General features: G+C 46.0%; 14 non-coding genes across 14 annotated transcripts; all 14 read right to left on the bottom strand.

Moving 5' to 3' along the window:
* Positions 1 to 186: 186 nt before the first annotated feature.
* LOC142718367 (U2 spliceosomal RNA) lies at positions 187 to 377 on the bottom strand. Its single transcript, XR_012872496.1, has one exon. It is a non-coding gene; the product is annotated as a U2 spliceosomal RNA (small nuclear RNA).
* A 1284-nt stretch (positions 378 to 1661) lies between these two features.
* Positions 1662 to 1852, bottom strand: LOC142718366 (U2 spliceosomal RNA). Its single transcript, XR_012872495.1, has one exon. It is a non-coding gene; the product is annotated as a U2 spliceosomal RNA (small nuclear RNA).
* Positions 1853 to 3136: 1284 nt separating this feature from the next.
* On the bottom strand, positions 3137 to 3327 carry LOC142718326 (U2 spliceosomal RNA). The gene has a single exon (XR_012872456.1). It is a non-coding gene; the product is annotated as a U2 spliceosomal RNA (small nuclear RNA).
* Positions 3328 to 4619: 1292 nt separating this feature from the next.
* Positions 4620 to 4810, bottom strand: LOC142718338 (U2 spliceosomal RNA). The gene has a single exon (XR_012872468.1). It is a non-coding gene; the product is annotated as a U2 spliceosomal RNA (small nuclear RNA).
* A 7031-nt stretch (positions 4811 to 11841) lies between these two features.
* On the bottom strand, positions 11842 to 12032 carry LOC142718365 (U2 spliceosomal RNA). The gene has a single exon (XR_012872494.1). It is a non-coding gene; the product is annotated as a U2 spliceosomal RNA (small nuclear RNA).
* Positions 12033 to 13328: 1296 nt separating this feature from the next.
* On the bottom strand, positions 13329 to 13519 carry LOC142718325 (U2 spliceosomal RNA). Its single transcript, XR_012872455.1, has one exon. It is a non-coding gene; the product is annotated as a U2 spliceosomal RNA (small nuclear RNA).
* Positions 13520 to 14803: 1284 nt separating this feature from the next.
* Positions 14804 to 14994, bottom strand: LOC142718363 (U2 spliceosomal RNA). The gene has a single exon (XR_012872493.1). It is a non-coding gene; the product is annotated as a U2 spliceosomal RNA (small nuclear RNA).
* Positions 14995 to 16275: 1281 nt separating this feature from the next.
* Positions 16276 to 16466, bottom strand: LOC142718361 (U2 spliceosomal RNA). Its single transcript, XR_012872491.1, has one exon. It is a non-coding gene; the product is annotated as a U2 spliceosomal RNA (small nuclear RNA).
* A 1284-nt stretch (positions 16467 to 17750) lies between these two features.
* Positions 17751 to 17941, bottom strand: LOC142718318 (U2 spliceosomal RNA). Its single transcript, XR_012872448.1, has one exon. It is a non-coding gene; the product is annotated as a U2 spliceosomal RNA (small nuclear RNA).
* A 1296-nt stretch (positions 17942 to 19237) lies between these two features.
* On the bottom strand, positions 19238 to 19428 carry LOC142718360 (U2 spliceosomal RNA). The gene has a single exon (XR_012872490.1). It is a non-coding gene; the product is annotated as a U2 spliceosomal RNA (small nuclear RNA).
* Positions 19429 to 20712: 1284 nt separating this feature from the next.
* LOC142718359 (U2 spliceosomal RNA) lies at positions 20713 to 20903 on the bottom strand. The gene has a single exon (XR_012872489.1). It is a non-coding gene; the product is annotated as a U2 spliceosomal RNA (small nuclear RNA).
* A 1288-nt stretch (positions 20904 to 22191) lies between these two features.
* LOC142718311 (U2 spliceosomal RNA) lies at positions 22192 to 22382 on the bottom strand. Its single transcript, XR_012872440.1, has one exon. It is a non-coding gene; the product is annotated as a U2 spliceosomal RNA (small nuclear RNA).
* A 1316-nt stretch (positions 22383 to 23698) lies between these two features.
* On the bottom strand, positions 23699 to 23889 carry LOC142718358 (U2 spliceosomal RNA). Its single transcript, XR_012872488.1, has one exon. It is a non-coding gene; the product is annotated as a U2 spliceosomal RNA (small nuclear RNA).
* Positions 23890 to 25181: 1292 nt separating this feature from the next.
* On the bottom strand, positions 25182 to 25372 carry LOC142718357 (U2 spliceosomal RNA). The gene has a single exon (XR_012872486.1). It is a non-coding gene; the product is annotated as a U2 spliceosomal RNA (small nuclear RNA).
* Positions 25373 to 26652: the final 1280 nt, after the last annotated feature.

Raw genomic sequence — 26652 nt, 5'->3', positions numbered from 1 at the left:
CGACACACAACAAGAGGTGGCAATCTATTCATTAATTGCATTTAATCAATGAGCTCATTATCACTCATGCATTGTCCAACAGGTGTTGAAATAATGGGATTAAAAGGGGAGATCCCTTCAGAAAGACAGAAACAATAGCAAAGACAAAAAACACTTTTGGAATCTGCTTTTAGTCAACACATAAGGAAAGGGTGCACCGGTCCTGGAAATACTGCAATACCAGGTCAATGCGTGGAGTGGACAGAGCAAGCTCTATTTCCATCTCCCTGTTCTAAAAATCCATTTAATATATGGTCCCCAGATAGGGGACGTATCAGATATTAAACTGATAAGAACAGATACTACACTTGATCTTAGCCAAAAGGCCGAGAAGCGATAACCCGAACGGGCCGCGCGTTGCCCGAGCCTGCCCGATACTGCTGTTCAGCCCTTGCAGCGATTCAGCCTACTTCTAGGCAATTCCATGGGGCCCTGCAGGCTCACACACTCACAGCTACACGGGAGGTGAATAAAGGCCGGAGAGGAAGCCAGACAGGATTTGCTTCTTTTGCTTGCACCACAATGCAGTGCTGAAAGAGGAGGAATCTACATAAAAACGCCTTCCTGGCAACGCCCAAATGCCCTGCTGCCATGCAGATAAACACTGGCAGCGGCAGCAAGTGCATGCCCACAGCCACCCCTTGTTCCTTCACACCTTGTATCAGCTGTAATCCAGTCCAGTCCAGTGCTGCCTGCTGAGCAGCACTGACCAACACTGCCTGGGCCCAGGCTTTTATCTCTGAGGCCCCATTATGATGTCAGAAAGCTGGCTCTGGAATCCTGAGGGCTCCACTATGACACGTGCAAAGTTCCGTCTGAACTTTATATAAGACGGTGAGGCTCAGTCAGTCACTCAGTGTTGCCTGAGAGGGCAACACTGCAACAGCCGGCCGCCAGGCTGTCTTTTTTTTGCACAGCTAGTTGCCTCCAGGAGGCCACAAGAGGGAGACAAGGGACTGCAAAATGGAAAATAGGCATCCACCAACTTTACAGACAACTTCTCCTTGCTCCTACAACCTCCATCCTTGCACAGTTTGTTATTCTTCTAGGTAACATAGTAACAAATCCAAATTGCTGCTCTCTTTGTAGGCAAGCAAGGCTTTGTTGCAACTGCAATTCTTACTTCTTCTTGAAATGTAGGGACGACAGTACATTCCATCACATCCATCTAGTGTACACAGGTAGGTCCATTGTGGCGGGCAGGCGAGCGGGCGGGCTGCTTTATTGGCTGTTTGCTGTTCCCCTACTCCACTCCACTATTTGACTGTTGTGCTGCATCAATCAATCAATCAATCAATCAATCAATCAATCAATCAATCAATCAGTGGCTGGCTCAGGTGCAGCTCTTTAACTTACCTAAAAGGGAGGGCGGAGAGAAGACAAGGAAGGTGAATGAGGTGTTCCAATGTGAAATGCCGGAAACACAGAAACACAGACGACACACAACAAGAGGTGGCAATCTATTCATTAATTGCATTTAATCAATGAGCTCATTATCACTCATGCATTGTCCAACAGGTGTTGAAATAATGGGATTAAAAGGGGAGATCCCTTCAGAAAGACAGAAACAATAGCAAAGACAAAAAACACTTTTGGAATCTGCTTTTAGTCAACACATAAGGAAAGGGTGCACCGGTCCTGGAAATACTGCAATACCAGGTCAATGCGTGGAGTGGACAGAGCAAGCTCTATTTCCATCTCCCTGTTCTAAAAATCCATTTAATATATGGTCCCCAGATAGGGGACGTATCAGATATTAAACTGATAAGAACAGATACTACACTTGATCTTAGCCAAAAGGCCGAGAAGCGATAACCCGAACGGGCCGCGCGTTGCCCGAGCCTGCCCGATACTGCTGTTCAGCCCTTGCAGCGATTCAGCCTACTTCTAGGCAATTCCATGGGGCCCTGCAGGCTCACACACTCACAGCTACACGGGAGGTGAATAAAGGCCGGAGAGGAAGCCAGACAGGATTTGCTTCTTTTGCTTGCACCACAATGCAGTGCTGAAAGAGGAGGAATCTACATAAAAACGCCTTCCTGGCAACGCCCAAATGCCCTGCTGCCATGCAGATAAACACTGGCAGCGGCAGCAAGTGCATGCCCACAGCCACCCCTTGTTCCTTCACACCTTGTATCAGCTGTAATCCAGTCCAGTCCAGTGCTGCCTGCTGAGCAGCACTGACCAACACTGCCTGGGCCCAGGCTTTTATCTCTGAGGCCCCATTATGATGTCAGAAAGCTGGCTCTGGAATCCTGAGGGCTCCACTATGACACGTGCAAAGTTCCGTCTGAACTTTATATAAGACGGTGAGGCTCAGTCAGTCACTCAGTGTTGCCTGAGAGGGCAACACTGCAACAGCCGGCCGCCAGGCTGTCTTTTTTTTGCACAGCTAGTTGCCTCCAGGAGGCCACAAGAGGGAGACAAGGGACTGCAAAATGGAAAATAGGCATCCACCAACTTTACAGACAACTTCTCCTTGCTCCTACAACCTCCATCCTTGCACAGTTTGTTATTCTTCTAGGTAACATAGTAACAAATCCAAATTGCTGCTCTCTTTGTAGGCAAGCAAGGCTTTGTTGCAACTGCAATTCTTACTTCTTCTTGAAATGTAGGGACGACAGTACATTCCATCACATCCATCTAGTGTACACAGGTAGGTCCATTGTGGCGGGCAGGCGAGCGGGCGGGCTGCTTTATTGGCTGTTTGCTGTTCCCCTACTCCACTCCACTATTTGACTGTTGTGCTGCATCAATCAATCAATCAATCAATCAATCAATCAATCAATCAATCAATCAGTGGCTGGCTCAGGTGCAGCTCTTTAACTTACCTAAAAGGGAGGGCGGAGAGAAGACAAGGAAGGTGAATGAGGTGTTCCAATGTGAAATGCCGGAAACACAGAAACACAGACGACACACAACAAGAGGTGGCAATCTATTCATTAATTGCATTTAATCAATGAGCTCATTATCACTCATGCATTGTCCAACAGGTGTTGAAATAATGGGATTAAAAGGGGAGATCCCTTCAGAAAGACAGAAACAATAGCAAAGACAAAAAACACTTTTGGAATCTGCTTTTAGTCAACACATAAGGAAAGGGTGCACCGGTCCTGGAAATACTGCAATACCAGGTCAATGCGTGGAGTGGACAGAGCAAGCTCTATTTCCATCTCGCTGTTCTAAAAATCCATTTAATATATGGTCCCCAGATAGGGGACGTATCAGATATTAAACTGATAAGAACAGATACTACACTTGATCTTAGCCAAAAGGCCGAGAAGCGATAACCCGAACGGGCCGCGCGTTGCCCGAGCCTGCCCGATACTGCTGTTCAGCCCTTGCAGCGATTCAGCCTACTTCTAGGCAATTCCATGGGGCCCTGCAGGCTCACACACTCACAGCTACACGGGAGGTGAATAAAGGCCGGAGAGGAAGCCAGACAGGATTTGCTTCTTTTGCTTGCACCACAATGCAGTGCTGAGAGAGGAGGAATCTACATAAAAACGCCTTCCTGGCAACGCCCAAATGCCCTGCTGCCATGCAGATAAACACTGGCAGCGGCAGCAAGTGCATGCCCACAGCCACCCCTTGTTCCTTCACACCTTGTATCAGCTGTAATCCAGTCCAGTCCAGTGCTGCCTGCTGAGCAGCACTGACCAACACTGCCTGGGCCCAGGCTTTTATCTCTGAGGCCCCATTATGATGTCAGAAAGCTGGCTCTGGAATCCTGAGGGCTCCACTATGACACGTGCAAAGTTCCGTCTGAACTTTATATAAGACGGTGAGGCTCAGTCAGTCACTCAGTGTTGCCTGAGAGGGCAACACTGCAACAGCCGGCCGCCAGGCTGTCTTTTTTTTGCACAGCTAGTTGCCTCCAGGAGGCCACAAGAGGGAGACAAGGGACTGCAAAATGGAAAATAGGCATCCACCAACTTTACAGACAACTTCTCCTTGCTCCTACAACCTCCATCCTTGCACAGTTTGTTATTCTTCTAGGTAACATAGTAACAAATCCAAATTGCTGCTCTCTTTGTAGGCAAGCAAGGCTTTGTTGCAACTGCAATTCGTACTTCTTCTTGAAATGTAGGGACGACAGTACATTCCATCACATCCATCTAGTGTACACAGGTAGGTCCATTGTGGCGGGCAGGCGAGCGGGCGGGCTGCTTTATTGGCTGTTTGCTGTTCCCCTACTCCACTCCACTATTTGACTGTTGTGCTGCATCAATCAATCAATCAATCAATCAATCAATCAATCAATCAATCAATCAATCAATCAGTGGCTGGCTCAGGTGCAGCTCTTTAACTTACCTAAAAGGGAGGGCGGAGAGAAGACAAGGAAGGTGAATGAGGTGTTCCAATGTGAAATGCCGGAAACACAGAAACACAGACGACACACAACAAGAGGTGGCAATCTATTCATTAATTGCATTTAATCAATGAGCTCATTATCACTCATGCATTGTCCAACAGGTGTTGAAATAATGGGATTAAAAGGGGAGATCCCTTCAGAAAGACAGAAACAATAGCAAAGACAAAAAACACTTTTGGAATCTGCTTTTAGTCAACACATAAGGAAAGGGTGCACCGGTCCTGGAAATACTGCAATACCAGGTCAATGCGTGGAGTGGACAGAGCAAGCTCTATTTTCATCTCCCTGTTCTAAAAATCCATTTAATATATGGTCCCCAGATAGGGGACGTATCAGATATTAAACTGATAAGAACAGATACTACACTTGATCTTAGCCAAAAGGCCGAGAAGCGATAACCCGAACGGGCCGCGCGTTGCCCGAGCCTGCCCGATACTGCTGTTCAGCCCTTGCAGCGATTCAGCCTACTTCTAGGCAATTCCATGGGGCCCTGCAGGCTCACACACTCACAGCTACACGGGAGGTGAATAAAGGCCGGAGAGGAAGCCAGACAGGATTTGCTTCTTTTGCTTGCACCACAATGCAGTGCTGAAAGAGGAGGAATCTACATAAAAACGCCTTCCTGGCAACGCCCAAATGCCCTGCTGCCATGCAGATAAACACTGGCAGCGGCAGCAAGTGCATGCCCACAGCCACCCCTTGTTCCTTCACACCTTGTATCAGCTGTAATCCAGTCCAGTCCAGTGCTGCCTGCTGAGCAGCACTGACCAACACTGCCTGGGCCCAGGCTTTTATCTCTGAGGCCCCATTATGATGTCAGAAAGCTGGCTCTGGAATCCTGAGGGCTCCACTATGACACGTGCAAAGTTCCGTCTGAACTTTATATAAGACGGTGAGGCTCAGTCAGTCACTCAGTGTTGCCTGAGAGGGCAACACTGCAACAGCCGGCCGCCAGGCTGTCTTTTTTTTGCACAGCTAGTTGCCTCCAGGAGGCCACAAGAGGGAGACAAGGGACTGCAAAATGGAAAATAGGCATCCACCAACTTTACAGACAACTTCTCCTTGCTCCTACAACCTCCATCCTTGCACAGTTTGTTATTCTTCTAGGTAACATAGTAACAAATCCAAATTGCTGCTCTCTTTGTAGGCAAGCAAGGCTTTGTTGCAACTGCAATTCTTACTTCTTCTTGAAATGTAGGGACGACAGTACATTCCATCACATCCATCTAGTGTACACAGGTAGGTCCATTGTGGCGGGCAGGCGAGCGGGCGGGCTGCTTTATTGGCTGTTTGCTGTTCCCCTACTCCACTCCACTATTTGACTATTGTGCTGCATCAATCAATCAATCAATCGGGGGGCGTGTCCGGATGCCGAGGAGAGCGGTCACATAAGTCTGAGCTCCTCTCCTAGCCTCAGATAAAGCGGCTCATAACCACCCTTAAAGGTCGGATACCGACACAAAAATATACCTGGAGATTCCTGAAGTAGCCACAAAGCAGCAGGGATGGTGAGAGGAAGATCTAAACCGGCTGCCCCGGTTAAACTCACGTCCTTCTATCCCCCGGCGGGAAACTCACAAAATGGCGCCGGCCACACTCTGCAGGAAAACGCTCCGGTCCTAGGAGCTCCTATCCTCTCCCAGGCAGCACATTGCACAGCAGGCAGTCCAAGTGTGGAAGGAACTTCAAGCACACCAGACAAGCTGTATGCACTGGATTTCAGGTCAGTCTCTCTCCCTCCTAGTCTGCCCAATCTGGGGAAATCTAGGGAAAGCAGCCCGTCTGAGGAATCAGCCATCACCTTATCTAATATGAGGAGTCTATTGTCAGAATTAAGGACATCCATGCAAAACGATTTCCAAACTGCCTTTACCACACTGTCTAAGGACATTAGAGATATTGGTGATCGCACAGCTCATCTTGAAACAAAAATGGATGAATTTTCCTCTGCTTTTAATACTTTAGTGGACGCTCAAAATGAGACAGATGAAGACATGCTAGCAGTAAAATTAAAATTGGCTGACTTGGAAGACCGCTCCAGAAGGAACAACATTCGTTTCCGCGGTATACCGGAATCCATCATGCCAGCGCAGCTCAGAGAGTTCCTGATTGATTATTTTTCTGCTTTAATCCCAGAGGCGGATCAAAGAGATTTGATGATTGATAGAGTACACAGATTGCCAAAACCCAAACATCTACCGCAAACAACGCCAAGAGATGTTCTGGCAAGAATCCATTTTTATCAAACAAAAGAGGCCATCTTGAAGTCGGCGTTTAAAAATAACGACATCCCTGAGCGGTTTGTGGGCATCTTGTTGTACGCAGATTTATCACCAACCACGATGAATCGCAGAAGAGAATTTGCGCCTTTCACAAAGCATCTACGTGACCAAGAAATTCCCTATAAATGGGGTTACCCGGTCAAGCTCCTCATCACGAAAAATGGAGCCACCCATGTCCTTCACACACCCAAAGAAGCAGCGTCTCTTCTAGCAAAATGGTTTCCCGACTTTCAGCCTCGAGATCATCAAATGATGGCGAAAAAGAAACCACCGGTATTATCCCAGGAATGGACACAGGTTGGATCTCCTAAGAATCCCTGAATTCAATCTGATTGAATATAGAGGAGAATGACCCAGCAAGAATTTTGGACTCCCTGTTGAATCCAGAATAAGGAACTCACGGTGTTGTCTGATATCCTTTTTTTTTTCTTTTTGATAATCTTATTGCTGCAGGTTGTACTGTGCCTTTAAATAACCATGTGGGCTAGGAAGGCACTTATGTTACACGTGTTGTGTCTCTTCCCCCCCCCATGAGGCCAACTTCCTTTACAAGGAGTTGGCTAGATATATTTGAACATATTTTCATATGTGTTCTCAGGTTTTTATGTTACAAGGTATCACTACTGATTGATAAGAAAAATACGTTATGTACATATAGTCTTTCTTGTCGGGGAATAACGGAGATAAGTGGTCCTCACTCACATAATATTACTCACGTAGGGGAGATATTTAGAGATCAGGTATGCTACAAGAGTACACAGTATCGATCTTTCTTAGGGTATAATGGTCTTTAAAATATCATCTTTGAATGTGAAGGGCCTTAATAGTCCATTCAAACGCTCTCTCATGTGGAAAGAGTGTAAAATGCTGAAATGTGATGTGTTATGTGCACAAGAGACACACCTCTTGGAGAAAGACATCCACAGGCTTAAAAATGCACAGTTCCCCCATATTTTTTGTACCCCAAACTTAGGCAAGAAAAAGGGGACGTTGATTGCTATCAAAAATTCTTTGGCCTTTCAACTTATACAAGTAACTTATGATAAATGTGATAGGTTTGTAATCATACAGTGCCTTATTAACAATGAGAAATACACCTTGGTCTCACTATACGCTCCTAATAAGCATCAAGGCAGATTTCTCAAACGTCTACTTAAACGAATTGAGAATAATAAATTTGGTTCCCTAATACTATGTGGGGACTTCAATAGAGTACTGACTCCTCAATTAGATAAGAGTAGGAGCAAACCAAAAGAAAAAAACACAGATATCTATAACATTTTATTCAGGGGAAATCTCTATGACACATGGAGAACTTGTAATGCCTCAGAAAGAGATTATACTTTTTTCTCTCACCCCCACAAATGCTATTCTAGAATTGACTTTATTATTGCTGACCAATGGTTACTCCAGCGTGTGATCAACCCTAGCATTGGGACAATCACTTGGTCGGACCACGCCCCGGTCTCTATCTCTATTAATGAGCAATATAATCGAGTTCCCACCTCCCCCTGGCGCATAAACAACTCCTTACTAAACAAAGAGGAATACAATGCACAGATACACAAAGCGTTGACTGACTTTTTCGAAACTAATAAACCGGATGACACGTCCACCTTTAACAACTGGTGTGCACACAAAGCAGTAATCAGAGGTCACCTTATTAAAATTGCGGCAACAGCAAAGAAAATAAGATTAGCTAAAACAGAAGAATTGTTGCTTAAAATTAAGAAATTAGAAGATCTTAATAAAAAGAGAACCACGAGAGGTCTAACAATCGAATTAAAACAATTAAGAACACAACTTCACCAATTGTTATACCACAAGTGTGAATACGCCCTGAGAAGGAGCAGAATGATCTATTACTGGCAGGGTAATAAGGCTGGGAAGATGTTAGCTAATAAATTTAAAAACAAAACTTTGAAGGCTAAAATACCCTATATTTTTAAACCATCTGGGGATAAAATCTTAAACCCACAGGGGATAGCTGAAGCCTTTGCTGAATATTATGGTCATTTATACAATTTAAACAAGGATCCTCTCACCAAACAACCTACGCAGCAACTTATAGATGGCTTTCTAGATTCGGTCAATTTACCGTCGATCCCGAGTGATCAAATGACACTCCTTAATGCACAATTCACATTATCAGAGGTACAAAATGTCATTAAACAACTCAAGATTAATAAATCTCCCGGACCAGACGGTCTAACAAACGAATATTATAAACAGTTCTCTCAGATTATAGCCCCTCACCTAGTATCAATGTTCAATCAGGCCACTATTTCAGGTCGTTTTCCTAAAGAAATGCTACAAGCACTAATAATTACCCTCCCGAAACCAGGCAAATCTCCTGATAGACCCGAAAATTTTAGACCAATTTCTTTGCTAAATTGCGATTTGAAAATATATTCAAAAGTGTTGGCCAACAGGCTGGTCGATATCCTTCCTTCTCTAATCAATATTGATCAAGTAGGATTTATTAAAAATAGACAAACGGTAGATGGAACTAGAAGACTAATCAACATCCTTCACTATGCAGAAACGCATAACACCCCTTCTCTGCTCCTATCATTAGATGCAGAGAAGGCCTTTGATAGGATCCATTGGGGTTATCTAGAGTCGGTTCTGGATAAAATAGGAATAGTGGGCCCGTTTGGGAAAGCCATTTTAGCTCTATACTCCGGTCCTTCCGCCTCCGTATACTCAGCCGGATTTTTATCCTCACGCTTTGACATTACAAATGGAACTAGACAGGGATGCCCCATGTCCCCTTTAATTTTTGCGCTTTTAATGGAACCTCTGGCTGAGAAAATAAGGCCTTCTAGTTCAATTTCTGGAATCACAATAGGGAAAAAGGAACACCGTATAGGTCTGTTCGCGGATGATGTAATAATAATATGCTCTTCCCCAACCACGTCCCTTCCAGAAATAAGTAAAGTTTTATCAGAATTTAGTAATGCGTCTTACTACAAAATAAACACTTCTAAGTCACAAATTCTGAATATGGGGCTTTCCCAGAAAATGGTAGCACAACTTAAAGCATCATTCCCCTTCAAATGGGTGGAAGACGCCCTGCCTTATCTAGGGGTTAATCTAACATTTCCAGTCTCAAAATTGTTTGACCAAAATTATATTCCTCTCCACAAGAAAATCATTGAGGACCTACATAACTATAAACACCACGGTGTTTCTTGGTTAGGTAGAATAGCTGCCATCAAAATGTTAACTCTTCCTAAGATTCTCTACACTTTTAGGAATGTTCCCATATTAGTGACAAACGCTTTCATAAATAAACTGCAATCCATCTTAATGAGATTCGTATGGGGGAAAACCAAATCAAGAGTTAAAGCAGATATTCTTTACAGACCCATGCGTGAGGGGGGATTGGGATGCCCCACTCTATTACAATACTATAGAGCCGCTATACTCGACCAATTAAAATCGTTATGGTCACAGGATGCTTCTAAACATTGGGTTTCCATTGAATCATCTGTATTGGGAAGGCACTCATTAGCAATATCCCTATCTGCTTCCTCTTTATTTGGGAACCATATGAGGTCCACACATCCTACAATAAGGGCAATCACGGAGTTATGGCACCACCTAGTTATTAAACATAGCCTGTATTCTACGGATTATGAGAAATCTAGTATTGCTCTACTGATGGCTCTCATTCCAGATCTTGACATCTCTACTTGGATGGCTAATGGATTACTCCACATGTCCGATTTATGGGAAAATGACATCCTGATACCCTTCCAAACTCTGGCCCAAATGTACAATATTCAGAAACATGACTTTTATAAATATCTACAAATTAGGCATGCACTGACATCCATACCCAAACCTCTCCCAACATCAGAATCCAAATTAAGCAAATGGTTAGCAAATAACTCATCCTCCAGAGGTAATATCTCCCAATGTTATACATTTTTACTAAACTCCTTCCCAAATGACTTGCATATATACAAACAAAAGTGGGAACATGATCTTGAGGTCACTATATCTGAAGATCAATGGAACTCGGCCTTCTATGCTGTCTCATCGATCTCCAGATGTACTAACCATATTGAAACAGCCAGAAAACTCTTGTATAGATGGTACCTCACCCCGGAGAAACTTCATAAATTTTACGAAGAATCAAAAGAGTGTTGGAGATGTAGCAATACAGGCACTATGTTGCACATCTGGTGGAAGTGTCCACATATCCTGGAAGTGTGGAGAAAAATGGGTCGTTTTCTGTCAAATATATGTGGTTATCCAATTATCCTAGATGCCCCATTATGCTTGTTGGCAATTGGTGCCGACAAGTATGATCGCACTCACAGAGCAGTTATCCTACACACTATTATAGTGACTAGATTCAAAATAGCAAAATACTGGAAAACCAATAAAATCCCATCCTTGTCAGAAATTATTCAGGGAATAAACAACAACTGCTGGTTTGAATCTATGATCGCCTCTTCCTTAAATAAAAAAAGCTCATTTGACAACATGTGGGATGTTTGGACCTCCAGCCAGTATTGTAATGCGATACACTAGATTTATGGATATTCACACATACAAACCATATATTATTGTGCAAAAATACCATTGAGACTCCCTGATGTATTCCCTTACATATTGTTTTATTGTTCATAATGATTTATTGTACACAAAGCTATGATATTGTACTGATACCTTTGTTATGTTAAGTTATGTAAATTTATTTCTATTTTTACTATGTTAAGTGGTGTAAGTAAGCTTAGTTCCTGCTTACTTGTATGTTCGATTTGAAAAACTCAATAAAAACAAATGTGATAAAAAAAAAAAAACAATCAATCAATCAATCAATCAATCAATCAGTGGCTGGCTCAGGTGCAGCTCTTTAACTTACCTAAAAGGGAGGGCGGAGAGAAGACAAGGAAGGTGAATGAGGTGTTCCAATGTGAAATGCCGGAAACACAGAAACACAGACGACACACAACAAGAGGTGGCAATCTATTCATTAATTGCATTTAATCAATGAGCTCATTATCACTCATGCATTGTCCAACAGGTGTTGAAATAATGGGATTAAAAGGGGAGATCCCTTCAGAAAGACAGAAACAATAGCAAAGACAAAAAACACTTTTGGAATCTGCTTTTAGTCAACACATAAGGAAAGGGTGCACCGGTCCTGGAAATACTGCAATACCAGGTCAATGCGTGGAGTGGACAGAGCAAGCTCTATTTCCATCTCCCTGTTCTAAAAATCCATTTAATATATGGTCCCCAGATAGGGGACGTATCAGATATTAAACTGATAAGAACAGATACTACACTTGATCTTAGCCAAAAGGCCGAGAAGCGATAACCCGAACGGGCCGCGCGTTGCCCGAGCCTGCCCGATACTGCTGTTCAGCCCTTGCAGCGATTCAGCCTACTTCTAGGCAATTCCATGGGGCCCTGCAGGCTCACACACTCACAGCTACACGGGAGGTGAATAAAGGCCGGAGAGGAAGCCAGACAGGATTTGCTTCTTTTGCTTGCACCACAATGCAGTGCTGAAAGAGGAGGAATCTACATAAAAACGCCTTCCTGGCAACGCCCAAATGCCCTGCTGCCATGCAGATAAACACTGGCAGCGGCAGCAAGTGCATGCCCACAGCCACCCCTTGTTCCTTCACACCTTGTATCAGCTGTAATCCAGTCCAGTCCAGTGCTGCCTGCTGAGCAGCACTGACCAACACTGCCTGGGCCCAGGCTTTTATCTCTGAGGCCCCATTATGATGTCAGAAAGCTGGCTCTGGAATCCTGAGGGCTCCACTATGACACGTGCAAAGTTCCGTCTGAACTTTATATAAGACGGTGAGGCTCAGTCAGTCACTCAGTGTTGCCTGAGAGGGCAACACTGCAACAGCCGGCCGCCAGGCTGTCTTTTTTTTGCACAGCTAGTTGCCTCCAGGAGGCCACAAGAGGGAGACAAGGGACTGCAAAATGGAAAATAGGCATCCACCAACTTTACAGACAACTTCTCCTTGCTCCTACAACCTCCATCCTTGCACAGTTTGTTATTCTTCTAGGTAACATAGTAACAAATCCAAATTGCTGCTCTCTTTGTAGGCAAGCAAGGCTTTGTTGCAACTGCAATTCTTACTTCTTCTTGAAATGTAGGGACGACAGTACATTCCATCACATCCATCTAGTGTACACAGGTAGGTCCATTGTGGCGGGCAGGCGAGCGGGCGGGCTGCTTTATTGGCTGTTTGCTGTTCCCCTACTCCACTCCACTATTTGACTGTTGTGCTGCATCAATCAATCAATCAATCAATCAATCAATCAATCAATCAATCAATCAATCAATCAATCAGTGGCTGGCTCAGGTGCAGCTCTTTAACTTACCTAAAAGGGAGGGCGGAGAGAAGACAAGGAAGGTGAATGAGGTGTTCCAATGTGAAATGCCGGAAACACAGAAACACAGACGACACACAACAAGAGGTGGCAATCTATTCATTAATTGCATTTAATCAATGAGCTCATTATCACTCATGCATTGTCCAACAGGTGTTGAAATAATGGGATTAAAAGGGGAGATCCCTTCAGAAAGACAGAAACAATAGCAAAGACAAAAAACACTTTTGGAATCTGCTTTTAGTCAACACATAAGGAAAGGGTGCACCGGTCCTGGAAATACTGCAATACCAGGTCAATGCGTGGAGTGGACAGAGCAAGCTCTATTTCCATCTCCCTGTTCTAAAAATCCATTTAATATATGGTCCCCAGATAGGGGACGTATCAGATATTAAACTGATAAGAAAAGATACTACACTTGATCTTAGCCAAAAGGCCGAGAAGCGATAACCCGAACGGGCCGCGCGTTGCCCGAGCCTGCCCGATACTGCTGTTCAGCCCTTGCAGCGATTCAGCCTACTTCTAGGCAATTCCATGGGGCCCTGCAGGCTCACACACTCACAGCTACACGGGAGGTGAATAAAGGCCGGAGAGGAAGCCAGACAGGATTTGCTTCTTTTGCTTGCACCACAATGCAGTGCTGAAAGAGGAGGAATCTACATAAAAACGCCTTCCTGGCAACGCCCAAATGCCCTGCTGCCATGCAGATAAACACTGGCAGCGGCAGCAAGTGCATGCCCACAGCCACCCCTTGTTCCTTCACACCTTGTATCAGCTGTAATCCAGTCCAGTCCAGTGCTGCCTGCTGAGCAGCACTGACCAACACTGCCTGGGCCCAGGCTTTTATCTCTGAGGCCCCATTATGATGTCAGAAAGCTGGCTCTGGAATCCTGAGGGCTCCACTATGACACGTGCAAAGTTCCGTCTGAACTTTATATAAGACGGTGAGGCTCAGTCAGTCACTCAGTGTTGCCTGAGAGGGCAACACTGCAACAGCCGGCCGCCAGGCTGTCTTTTTTTTGCACAGCTAGTTGCCTCCAGGAGGCCACAAGAGGGAGACAAGGGACTGCAAAATGGAAAATAGGCATCCACCAACTTTACAGACAACTTCTCCTTGCTCCTACAACCTCCATCCTTGCACAGTTTGTTATTCTTCTAGGTAACATAGTAACAAATCCAAATTGCTGCTCTCTTTGTAGGCAAGCAAGGCTTTGTTGCAACTGCAATTCTTACTTCTTCTTGAAATGTAGGGACGACAGTACATTCCATCACATCCATCTAGTGTACACAGGTAGGTCCATTGTGGCGGGCAGGCGAGCGGGCGGGCTGCTTTATTGGCTGTTTGCTGTTCCCCTACTCCACTCCACTATTTGACTGTTGTGCTGCATCAATCAATCAATCAATCAATCAATCAATCAATCAATCAATCAATCAGTGGCTGGCTCAGGTGCAGCTCTTTAACTTACCTAAAAGGGAGGGCGGAGAGAAGACAAGGAAGGTGAATGAGGTGTTCCAATGTGAAATGCCGGAAACACAGAAACACAGACGACACACAACAAGAGGTGGCAATCTATTCATTAATTGCATTTAATCAATGAGCTCATTATCACTCATGCATTGTCCAACAGGTGTTGAAATAATGGGATTAAAAGGGGAGATCCCTTCAGAAAGACAGAAACAATAGCAAAGACAAAAAACACTTTTGGAATCTGCTTTTAGTCAACACATAAGGAAAGGGTGCACCGGTCCTGGAAATACTGCAATACCAGGTCAATGCGTGGAGTGGACAGAGCAAGCTCTATTTCCATCTCCCTGTTCTAAAAATCCATTTAATATATGGTCCCCAGATAGGGGACGTATCAGATATTAAACTGATAAGAACAGATACTACACTTGATCTTAGCCAAAAGGCCGAGAAGCGATAACCCGAACGGGCCGCGCGTTGCCCGAGCCTGCCCGATACTGCTGTTCAGCCCTTGCAGCGATTCAGCCTACTTCTAGGCAATTCCATGGGGCCCTGCAGGCTCACACACTCACAGCTACACGGGAGGTGAATAAAGGCCGGAGAGGAAGCCAGACAGGATTTGCTTCTTTTGCTTGCACCACAATGCAGTGCTGAAAGAGGAGGAATCTACAAAAAAAACGCCTTCCTGGCAACGCCCAAATGCCCTGCTGCCATGCAGATAAACACTGGCAGCGGCAGCAAGTGCATGCCCACAGCCACCCCTTGTTCCTTCACACCTTGTATCAGCTGTAATCCAGTCCAGTCCAGTGCTGCCTGCTGAGCAGCACTGACCAACACTGCCTGGGCCCAGGCTTTTATCTCTGAGGCCCCATTATGATGTCAGAAAGCTGGCTCTGGAATCCTGAGGGCTCCACTATGACACGTGCAAAGTTCCGTCTGAACTTTATATAAGACGGTGAGGCTCAGTCAGTCACTCAGTGTTGCCTGAGAGGGCAACACTGCAACAGCCGGCCGCCAGGCTGTCTTTTTTTTGCACAGCTAGTTGCCTCCAGGAGGCCACAAGAGGGAGACAAGGGACTGCAAAATGGAAAATAGGCATCCACCAACTTTACAGACAACTTCTCCTTGCTCCTACAACCTCCATCCTTGCACAGTTTGTTATTCTTCTAGGTAACATAGTAACAAATCCAAATTGCTGCTCTCTTTGTAGGCAAGCAAGGCTTTGTTGCAACTGCAATTCTTACTTCTTCTTGAAATGTAGGGACGACAGTACATTCCATCACATCCATCTAGTGTACACAGGTAGGTCCATTGTGGCGGGCAGGCGAGCGGGCGGGCTGCTTTATTGGCTGTTTGCTGTTCCCCTACTCCACTCCACTATTTGACTGTTGTGCTGCATCAATCAATCAATCAATCAATCAATCAATCAATCAATCAATCAGTGGCTGGCTCAGGTGCAGCTCTTTAACTTACCTAAAAGGGAGGGCGGAGAGAAGACAAGGAAGGTGAATGAGGTGTTCCAATGTGAAATGCCGGAAACACAGAAACACAGACGACACACAACAAGAGGTGGCAATCTATTCATTAATTGCATTTAATCAATGAGCTCATTATCACTCATGCATTGTCCAACAGGTGTTGAAATAATGGGATTAAAAGGGGAGATCCCTTCAGAAAGACAGAAACAATAGCAAAGACAAAAAACACTTTTGGAATCTGCTTTTAGTCAACACATAAGGAAAGGGTGCACCGGTCCTGGAAATACTGCAATACCAGGTCAATGCGTGGAGTGGACAGAGCAAGCTCTATTTCCATCTCCCTGTTCTAAAAATCCATTTAATATATGGTCCCCAGATAGGGGACGTATCAGATATTAAACTGATAAGAACAGATACTACACTTGATCTTAGCCAAAAGGCCGAGAAGCGATAACCCGAACCGTTGCCCGAGCCTGCCCGATACTGCTGTTCAGCCCTTGCAGCGATTCAGCCTACTTCTAGGCAATTCCATGGGGCCCTGCAGGCTCACACACTCACAGCTACACGGGAGGTGAATAAAGGCCGGAGAGGAAGCCAGACAGGATTTGCTTCTTTTGCTTGCACCACAATGCAGTGCTGAAAGAGGAGGAATCTACATAAAAACGCCTTCCTGGCAACGCCCAAATGCCCTGCTGCCATGCAGATAAACACTGGCAGCGGCAGCAAGTGCATGCCCACAGCCACCCCTTGTTCCTTCACACCTTGTATCAGCTGTAATCCAGTCCAGTCCAGTGCTGCCTGCTGAGCAGCACTGACCAACACTGCCTGGGCCCAGGCTTTTATCTCTGAGGCCCCATTATGATGTCAGAAAGCTGGCTCTGGAATCCTGAGGGCTCCACTATGACACGTGCAAAGTTCCGTCTGAACTTTATATAAGACGGTGAGGCTCAGTCAGTCACTCAGTGTTGCCTGAGAGGGCAACACTGCAACAGCCGGCCGCCGGCCGCCAGGCTGTCTTTTTTTTGCACAGCTAGTTGCCTCCAGGAGGCCACAAGAGGGAGACAAGGGACTGCAAAATGGAAAATAGGCATCCACCAACTTTACAGACAACTTCTCCTTGCTCCTACAACCTCCATCCTTGCACAGTTTGTTATTCTTCTAGGTAACATAGTAACAAATCCAAATTGCTGCTCTCTTTGTAGGCAAGCAAGGCTTTGTTGCAACTGCAATTCTTACTTCTTCTTGAAATGTAGGGACGACAGTACATTCCATCACATCCATCTAGTGTACACAGGTAGGTCCATTGTGGCGGGCAGGCGAGCGGGCGGGCTGCTTTATTGGCTGTTTGCTGTTCCCCTACTCCACTCCACTATTTGACTGTTGTGCTGCAATCAATCAATCAATCAATCAATCAATCAATCAATCAATCAATCAATCAGTGGCTGGCTCAGGTGCAGCTCTTTAACTTACCTAAAAGGGAGGGCGGAGAGAAGACAAGGAAGGTGAATGAGGTGTTCCAATGTGAAATGCCGGAAACACAGAAACACAGACGACACACAACAAGAGGTGGCAATCTATTCATTAATTGCATTTAATCAATGAGCTCATTATCACTCATGCATTGTCCAACAGGTGTTGAAATAATGGGATTAAAAGGGGAGATCCCTTCAGAAAGACAGAAACAATAGCAAAGACAAAAAACACTTTTGGAATCTGCTTTTAGTCAACACATAAGGAAAGGGTGCACCGGTCCTGGAAATACTGCAATACCAGGTCAATGCGTGGAGTGGACAGAGCAAGCTCTATTTCCATCTCCCTGTTCTAAAAATCCATTTAATATATGGTCCCCAGATAGGGGACGTATCAGATATTAAACTGATAAGAACAGATACTACACTTGATCTTAGCCAAAAGGCAGAGAAGCGATAACCCGAACGGGCCGCGCGTTGCCCGAGCCTGCCCGATACTGCTGTTCAGCCCTTGCAGCGATTCAGCCTACTTCTAGGCAATTCCATGGGGCCCTGCAGGCTCACACACTCACAGCTACACGGGAGGTGAATAAAGGCCGGAGAGGAAGCCAGACAGGATTTGCTTCTTTTGCTTGCACCACAATGCAGTGCTGAAAGAGGAGGAATCTACATAAAAACGCCTTCCTGGCAACGCCCAAATGCCCTGCTGCCATGCAGATAAACACTGGCAGCGGCAGCAAGTGCATGCCCACAGCCACCCCTTGTTCCTTCACACCTTGTATCAGCTGTAATCCAGTCCAGTCCAGTGCTGCCTGCTGAGCAGCACTGACCAACACTGCCTGGGCCCAGGCTTTTATCTCTGAGGCCCCATTATGATGTGAGAAAGCTGGCTCTGGAATCCTGAGGGCTCCACTATGACACGTGCAAAGTTCCGTCTGAACTTTATATAAGACGGTGAGGCTCAGTCAGTCACTCAGTGTTGCCTGAGAGGGCAACACTGCAACAGCCGGCCGCCAGGCTGTCTTTTTTTTGCACAGCTAGTTGCCTCCAGGAGGCCACAAGAGGGAGACAAGGGACTGCAAAATGGAAAATAGGCATCCACCAACTTTACAGACAACTTCTCCTTGCTCCTACAACCTCCATCCTTGCACAGTTTGTTATTCTTCTAGGTAACATAGTAACAAATCCAAATTGCTGCTCTCTTTGTAGGCAAGCAAGGCTTTGTTGCAACTGCAATTCTTACTTCTTCTTGAAATGTAGGGACGACAGTACATTCCATCACATCCATCTAGTGTACACAGGTAGGTCCATTGTGGCGGGCAGGCGAGCGGGCGGGCTGCTTTATTGGCTGTTTGCTGTTCCCCTACTCCACTCCACTATTTGACTGTTGTGCTGCATCAATCAATCAATCAATCAATCAATCAATCAATCAATCAATCAATCAATCAATCAATCAGTGGCTGGCTCAGGTGCAGCTCTTTAACTTACCTAAAAGGGAGGGCGGAGAGAAGACAAGGAAGGTGAATGAGGTGTTCCAATGTGAAATGCCGGAAACACAGAAACACAGACGACACACAACAAGAGGTGGCAATCTATTCATTAATTGCATTTAATCAATGAGCTCATTATCACTCATGCATTGTCCAACAGGTGTTGAAATAATGGGATTAAAAGGGGAGATCCCTTCAGAAAGACAGAAACAATAGCAAAGACAAAAAACACTTTTGGAATCTGCTTTTAGTCAACACATAAGGAAAGGGTGCACCGGTCCTGGAAATACTGCAATACCAGGTCAATGCGTGGAGTGGACAGAGCAAGCTCTATTTCCATCTCCCTGTTCTAAAAATCCATTTAATATATGGTCCCCAGATAGGGGACGTATCAGATATTAAACTGATAAGAACAGATACTACACTTGATCTTAGCCAAAAGGCCGAGAAGCGATAACCCGAACGGGCCGCGCGTTGCCCGAGCCTGCCCGATACTGCTGTTCAGCCCTTGCAGCGATTCAGCCTACTTCTAGGCAATTCCATGGGGCCCTGCAGGCTCACACACTCACAGCTACACGGGAGGTGAATAAAGGCCGGAGAGGAAGCCAGACAGGATTTGCTTCTTTTGCTTGCACCACAATGCAGTGCTGAAAGAGGAGGAATCTACATAAAAACGCCTTCCTGGCAACGCCCAAATGCCCTGCTGCCATGCAGATAAACACTGGCAGCGGCAGCAAGTGCATGCCCACAGCCACCCCTTGTTCCTTCACACCTTGTATCAGCTGTAATCCAGTCCAGTCCAGTGCTGCCTGCTGAGCAGCACTGACCAACACTGCCTGGGCCCAGGCTTTTATCTCTGAGGCCCCATTATGATGTCAGAAAGCTGGCTCTGGAATCCTGAGGGCTCCACTATGACACGTGCAAAGTTCCGTCTGAACTTTATATAAGACGGTGAGGCTCAGTCAGTCACTCAGTGTTGCCTGAGAGGGCAACACTGCAACAGCCGGCCGCCAGGCTGTCTTTTTTTTGCACAGCTAGTTGCCTCCAGGAGGCCACAAGAGGGAGACAAGGGACTGCAAAATGGAAAATAGGCATCCACCAACTTTACAGACAACTTCTCCTTGCTCCTACAACCTCCATCCTTGCACAGTTTGTTATTCTTCTAGGTAACATAGTAACAAATCCAAATTGCTGCTCTCTTTGTAGGCAAGCAAGGCTTTGTTGCAACTGCAATTCTTACTTCTTCTTGAAATGGAGGGACGACAGTACATTCCATCACATCCATCTAGTGTACACAGGTAGGTCCATTGTGGCGGGCAGGCGAGCGGGCGGGCTGCTTTATTGGCTGTTTGCTGTTCCCCTACTCCACTCCACTATTTGACTGTTGTGCTGCATCAATCAATCAATCAATCAATCAATCAATCAATCAATCAATCAATCAGTGGCTGGCTCAGGTGCAGCTCTTTAACTTACCTAAAAGGGAGGGCGGAGAGAAGACAAGGAAGGTGAATGAGGTGTTCCAATGTGAAATGCCGGAAACACAGAAACACAGACGACACACAACAAGAGGTGGCAATCTATTCATTAATTGCATTTAATCAATGAGCTCATTATCACTCATGCATTGTCCAACAGGTGTTGAAATAATGGGATTAAAAGGGGAGATCCCTTCAGAAAGACAGAAACAATAGCAAAGACAAAAAACACTTTTGGAATCTGCTTTTAGTCAACACATAAGGAAAGGGTGCACCGGTCCTGGAAATACTGCAATACCAGGTCAATGCGTGGAGTGGACAGAGCAAGCTCTATTTCCATCTCCCTGTTCTAAAAATCCATTTAATATATGGTCCCCAGATAGGGGACGTATCAGATATTAAACTGATAAGAACAGATACTACACTTGATCTTAGCCAAAAGGCCGAGAAGCGATAACCCGAACGGGCCGCGCGTTGCCCGAGCCTGCCCGATACTGCTGTTCAGCCCTTGCAGCGATTCAGCCTACTTCTAGGCAATTCCATGGGGCCCTGCAGGCTCACACACTCACAGCTACACGGGAGGTGAATAAAGGCCGGAGAGGAAGCCAGACAGGATTTGCTTCTTTTGCTTGCACCACAATGCAGTGCTGAAAGAGGAGGAATCTACATAAAAACGCCTTCCTGGCAACGCCCAAATGCCCTGCTGCCATGCAGATAAACACTGGCAGCGGCAGCAAGTGCATGCCCACAGCCACCCCTTGTTCCTTCACACCTTGTATCAGCTGTAATCCAGTCCAGTCCAGTGCTGCCTGCTGAGCAGCACTGACCAACACTGCCTGGGCCCAGGCTTTTATCTCTGAGGCCCCATTATGATGTCAGAAAGCTGGCTCTGGAATCCTGAGGGCTCCACTATGACACGTGCAAAGTTCCGTCTGAACTTTATATAAGACGGTGAGGCTCAGTCAGTCACTCAGTGTTGCCTGAGAGGGCAACACTGCAACAGCCGGCCGCCAGGCTGTCTTTTTTTTGCACAGCTAGTTGCCTCCAGGAGGCCACAAGAGGGAGACAAGGGACTGCAAAATGGAAAATAGGCATCCACCAACTTTACAGACAACTTCTCCTTGCTCCTACAACCTCCATCCTTGCACAGTTTGTTATTCTTCTAGGTAACATAGTAACAAATCCAAATTGCTGCTCTCTTTGTAGGCAAGCAAGGCTTTGTTGCAACTGCAATTCTTACTTCTTCTTGAAATGTAGGGACGACAGTACATTCCATCACATCCATCTAGTGTACACAGGTAGGTCCATTGTGGCGGGCAGGCGAGCGGGCGGGCTGCTTTATTGGCTGTTTGCTGTTCCCCTACTCCACTCCACTATTTGACTGTTGTGCTGCATCAATCAATCAATCAATCAATCAATCAATCAATCAATCAATCAATCAATCAGTGGCTGGCTCAGGTGCAGCTCTTTAACTTACCTAAAAGGGAGGGCGGAGAGAAGACAAGGAAGGTGAATGAGGTGTTCCAATGTGAAATGCCGGAAACACAGAAACACAGACGACACACAACAAGAGGTGGCAATCTATTCATTAATTGCATTTAATCAATGAGCTCATTATCACTCATGCATTGTCCAACAGGTGTTGAAATAATGGGATTAAAAGGGGAGATCCCTTCAGAAAGACAGAAACAATAGCAAAGACAAAAAACACTTTTGGAATCTGCCTTTAGTCAACACATAAGGAAAGGGTGCACTGGTCCTGGAAATACTGCAATACCAGGTCAATGCGTGGAGTGGACAGAGCAAGCTCTATTTCCATCTCCCTGTTCTAAAAATCCATTTAATATATGGTCCCCAGATAGGGGACGTATCAGATATTAAACTGATAAGAACAGATACTACACTTGATCTTAGCCAAAAGGCCGAGAAGCGATAACCCGAACGGGCCGCGCGTTGCCCGAGCCTGCCCGATACTGCTGTTCAGCCCTTGCAGCGATTCAGCCTACTTCTAGGCAATTCCATGGGGCCCTGCAGGCTCACACACTCACAGCTACACGGGAGGTGAATAAAGGCCGGAGAGGAAGCCAGACAGGATTTGCTTCTTTTGCTTGCACCACAATGCAGTGCTGAAAGAGGAGGAATCTACATAAAAACGCCTTCCTGGCAACGCCCAAATGCCCTGCTGCCATGCAGATAAACACTGGCAGCGGCAGCAAGTGCATGCCCACAGCCACCCCTTGTTCCTTCACACCTTGTATCAGCTGTAATCCAGTCCAGTCCAGTGCTGCCTGCTGAGCAGCACTGACCAACACTGCCTGGGCCCAGGCTTTTATCTCTGAGGCCCCATTATGATGTCAGAAAGCTGGCTCTGGAATCCTGAGGGCTCCACTATGACACGTGCAAAGTTCCGTCTGAACTTTATATAAGACGGTGAGGCTCAGTCAGTCACTCAGTGTTGCCTGAGAGGGCAACACTGCAACAGCCGGCCGCCAGGCTGTCTTTTTTTTGCACAGCTAGTTGCCTCCAGGAGGCCACAAGAGGGAGACAAGGGACTGCAAAATGGAAAATAGGCATCCACCAACTTTACAGACAACTTCTCCTTGCTCCTACAACCTCCATCCTTGCACAGTTTGTTATTCTTCTAGGTAACATAGTAACAAATCCAAATTGCTGCTCTCTTTGTAGGCAAGCAAGGCTTTGTTGCAACTGCAATTCTTACTTCTTCTTGAAATGTAGGGACGACAGTACATTCCATCACATCCATCTAGTGTACACAGGTAGGTCCATTGTGGCGGGCAGGCGAGCGGGCGGGCTGCTTTATTGGCTGTTTGCTGTTCCCCTACTCCACTCCACTATTTGACTGTTGTGCTGCATCAATCAATCAATCAATCAATCAATCAATCAATCAATCAATCAATCAATCAATCAATCAATCAATCAATCAATCAATCAGTGGCTGGCTCAGGTGCAGCTCTTTAACTTACCTAAAAGGGAGGGCGGAGAGAAGACAAGGAAGGTGAATGAGGTGTTCCAATGTGAAATGCCGGAAACACAGAAACACAGACGACACACAACAAGAGGTGGCAATCTATTCATTAATTGCATTTAATCAATGAGCTCATTATCACTCATGCATTGTCCAACAGGTGTTGAAATAATGGGATTAAAAGGGGAGATCCCTTCAGAAAGACAGAAACAATAGCAAAGACAAAAAACACTTTTGGAATCTGCTTTTAGTCAACACATAAGGAAAGGGTGCACCGGTCCTGGAAATACTGCAATACCAGGTCAATGCGTGGAGTGGACAGAGCAAGCTCTATTTCCATCTCCCTGTTCTAAAAATCCATTTAATATATGGTCCCCAGATAGGGGACGTATCAGATATTAAACTGATAAGAACAGATACTACACTTGATCTTAGCCAAAAGGCCGAGAAGCGATAACCCGAACGGGCCGCGCGTTGCCCGAGCCTGCCCGATACTGCTGTTCAGCCCTTGCAGCGATTCAGCCTACTTCTAGGCAATTCCATGGGGCCCTGCAGGCTCACACACTCACAGCTACACGGGAGGTGAATAAAGGCCGGAGAGGAAGCCAGACAGGATTTGCTTCTTTTGCTTGCACCACAATGCAGTGCTGAAAGAGGAGGAATCTACATAAAAACGCCTTCCTGGCAACGCCCAAATGCCCTGCTGCCATGCAGATAAACACTGGCAGCGGCAGCAAGTGCATGCCCACAGCCACCCCTTGTTCCTTCACACCTTGTATCAGCTGTAATCCAGTCCAGTCCAGTGCTGCCTGCTGAGCAGCACTGACCAACACTGCCTGGGCCCAGGCTTTTATCTCTGAGGCCCCATTATGATGTCAGAAAGCTGGCTCTGGAATCCTGAGGGCTCCACTATGACACGTGCAAAGTTCCGTCTGAACTTTATATAAGACGGTGAGGCTCAGTCAGTCACTCAGTGTTGCCTGAGAGGGCAACACTGCAACAGCCGGCCGCCAGGCTGTCTTTTTTTTGCACAGCTAGTTGCCTCCAGGAGGCCACAAGAGGGAGACAAGGGACTGCAAAATGGAAAATAGGCATCCACCAACTTTACAGACAACTTCTCCTTGCTCCTACAACCTCCATCCTTGCACAGTTTGTTATTCTTCTAGGTAACATAGTAACAAATCCAAATTGCTGCTCTCTTTGTAGGCAAGCAAGGCTTTGTTGCAACTGCAATTCTTACTTCTTCTTGAAATGTAGGGACGACAGTACATTCCATCACATCCATCTAGTGTACACAGGTAGGTCCATTGTGGCGGGCAGGCGAGCGGGCGGGCTGCTTTATTGGCTGTTTGCTGTTCCCCTACTCCACTCCACTATTTGACTGTTGTGCTGCATCAATCAATCAATCAATCAATCAATCAATCAATCAATCAATCAATCAATCAATCAGTGGCTGGCTCAGGTGCAGCTCTTTAACTTACCTAAAAGGGAGGGCGGAGAGAAGACAAGGAAGGTGAATGAGGTGTTCCAATGTGAAATGCCGGAAACACAGAAACACAGACGACACACAACAAGAGGTGGCAATCTATTCATTAATTGCATTTAATCAATGAGCTCATTATCACTCATGCATTGTCCAACAGGTGTTGAAATAATGGGATTAAAAGGGGAGATCCCTTCAGAAAGACAGAAACAATAGCAAAGACAAAAAACACTTTTGGAATCTGCTTTTAGTCAACACATAAGGAAAGGGTGCACCGGTCCTGGAAATACTGCAATACCAGGTCAATGCGTGGAGTGGACAGAGCAAGCTCTATTTCCATCTCCCTGTTCTAAAAATCCATTTAATATATGGTCCCCAGATAGGGGACGTATCAGATATTAAACTGATAAGAACAGATACTACACTTGATCTTAGCCAAAAGGCCGAGAAGCGATAACCCGAACGGGCCGCGCGTTGCCCGAGCCTGCCCGATACTGCTGTTCAGCCCTTGCAGCGATTCAGCCTACTTCTAGGCAATTCCATGGGGCCCTGCAGGCTCACACACTCACAGCTACACGGGAGGTGAATAAAGGCCGGAGAGGAAGCCAGACAGGATTTGCTTCTTTTGCTTGCACCACAATGCAGTGCTGAAAGAGGAGGAATCTACATAAAAACGCCTTCCTGGCAACGCCCAAATGCCCTGCTGCCATGCAGATAAACACTGGCAGCGGCAGCAAGTGCATGCCCACAGCCACCCCTTGTTCCTTCACACCTTGTATCAGCTGTAATCCAGTCCAGTCCAGTGCTGCCTGCTGAGCAGCACTGACCAACACTGCCTGGGCCCAGGCTTTTATCTCTGAGGCCCCATTATGATGTCAGAAAGCTGGCTCTGGAATCCTGAGGGCTCCACTATGACACGTGCAAAGTTCCGTCTGAACTTTATATAAGACGGTGAGGCTCAGTCAGTCACTCAGTGTTGCCTGAGAGGGCAACACTGCAACAGCCGGCCGCCAGGCTGTCTTTTTTTTGCACAGCTAGTTGCCTCCAGGAGGCCACAAGAGGGAGACAAGGGACTGCGACTGCAAAATGGAAAATAGGCATCCACCAACTTTACAGACAACTTCTCCTTGCTCCTACAACCTCCATCCTTGCACAGTTTGTTATTCTTCTAGGTAACATAGTAACAAATCCAAATTGCTGCTCTCTTTGTAGGCAAGCAAGGCTTTGTTGCAACTGCAATTCTTACTTCTTCTTGAAATGTAGGGACGACAGTACATTCCATCACATCCATCTAGTGTACACAGGTAGGTCCATTGTGGCGGGCAGGCGAGCGGGCGGGCTGCTTTATTGGCTGTTTGCTGTTCCCCTACTCCACTCCACTATTTGACTGTTGTGCTGCATCAATCAATCAATCAATCAATCAATCAATCAATCAATCAATCAATCAATCAGTGGCTGGCTCAGGTGCAGCTCTTTAACTTACCTAAAAGGGAGGGCGGAGAGAAGACAAGGAAGGTGAATGAGGTGTTCCAATGTGAAATGCCGGAAACACAGAAACACAGACGACACACAACAAGAGGTGGCAATCTATTCATTAATTGCATTTAATCAATGAGCTCATTATCACTCATGCATTGTCCAACAGGTGTTGAAATAATGGGATTAAAAGGGGAGATCCCTTCAGAAAGACAGAAACAATAGCAAAGACAAAAAACACTTTTGGAATCTGCTTTTA

This window comes from Rhinoderma darwinii, unplaced genomic scaffold, assembly GCF_050947455.1.
Source record: "Rhinoderma darwinii isolate aRhiDar2 unplaced genomic scaffold, aRhiDar2.hap1 Scaffold_4610, whole genome shotgun sequence".
Lineage (NCBI taxonomy): Eukaryota > Metazoa > Chordata > Amphibia > Anura > Rhinodermatidae > Rhinoderma > Rhinoderma darwinii.
Note: the sequence above shows the minus strand (reverse complement) of the source record. Positions and strands in the feature narration are given on the sequence as shown.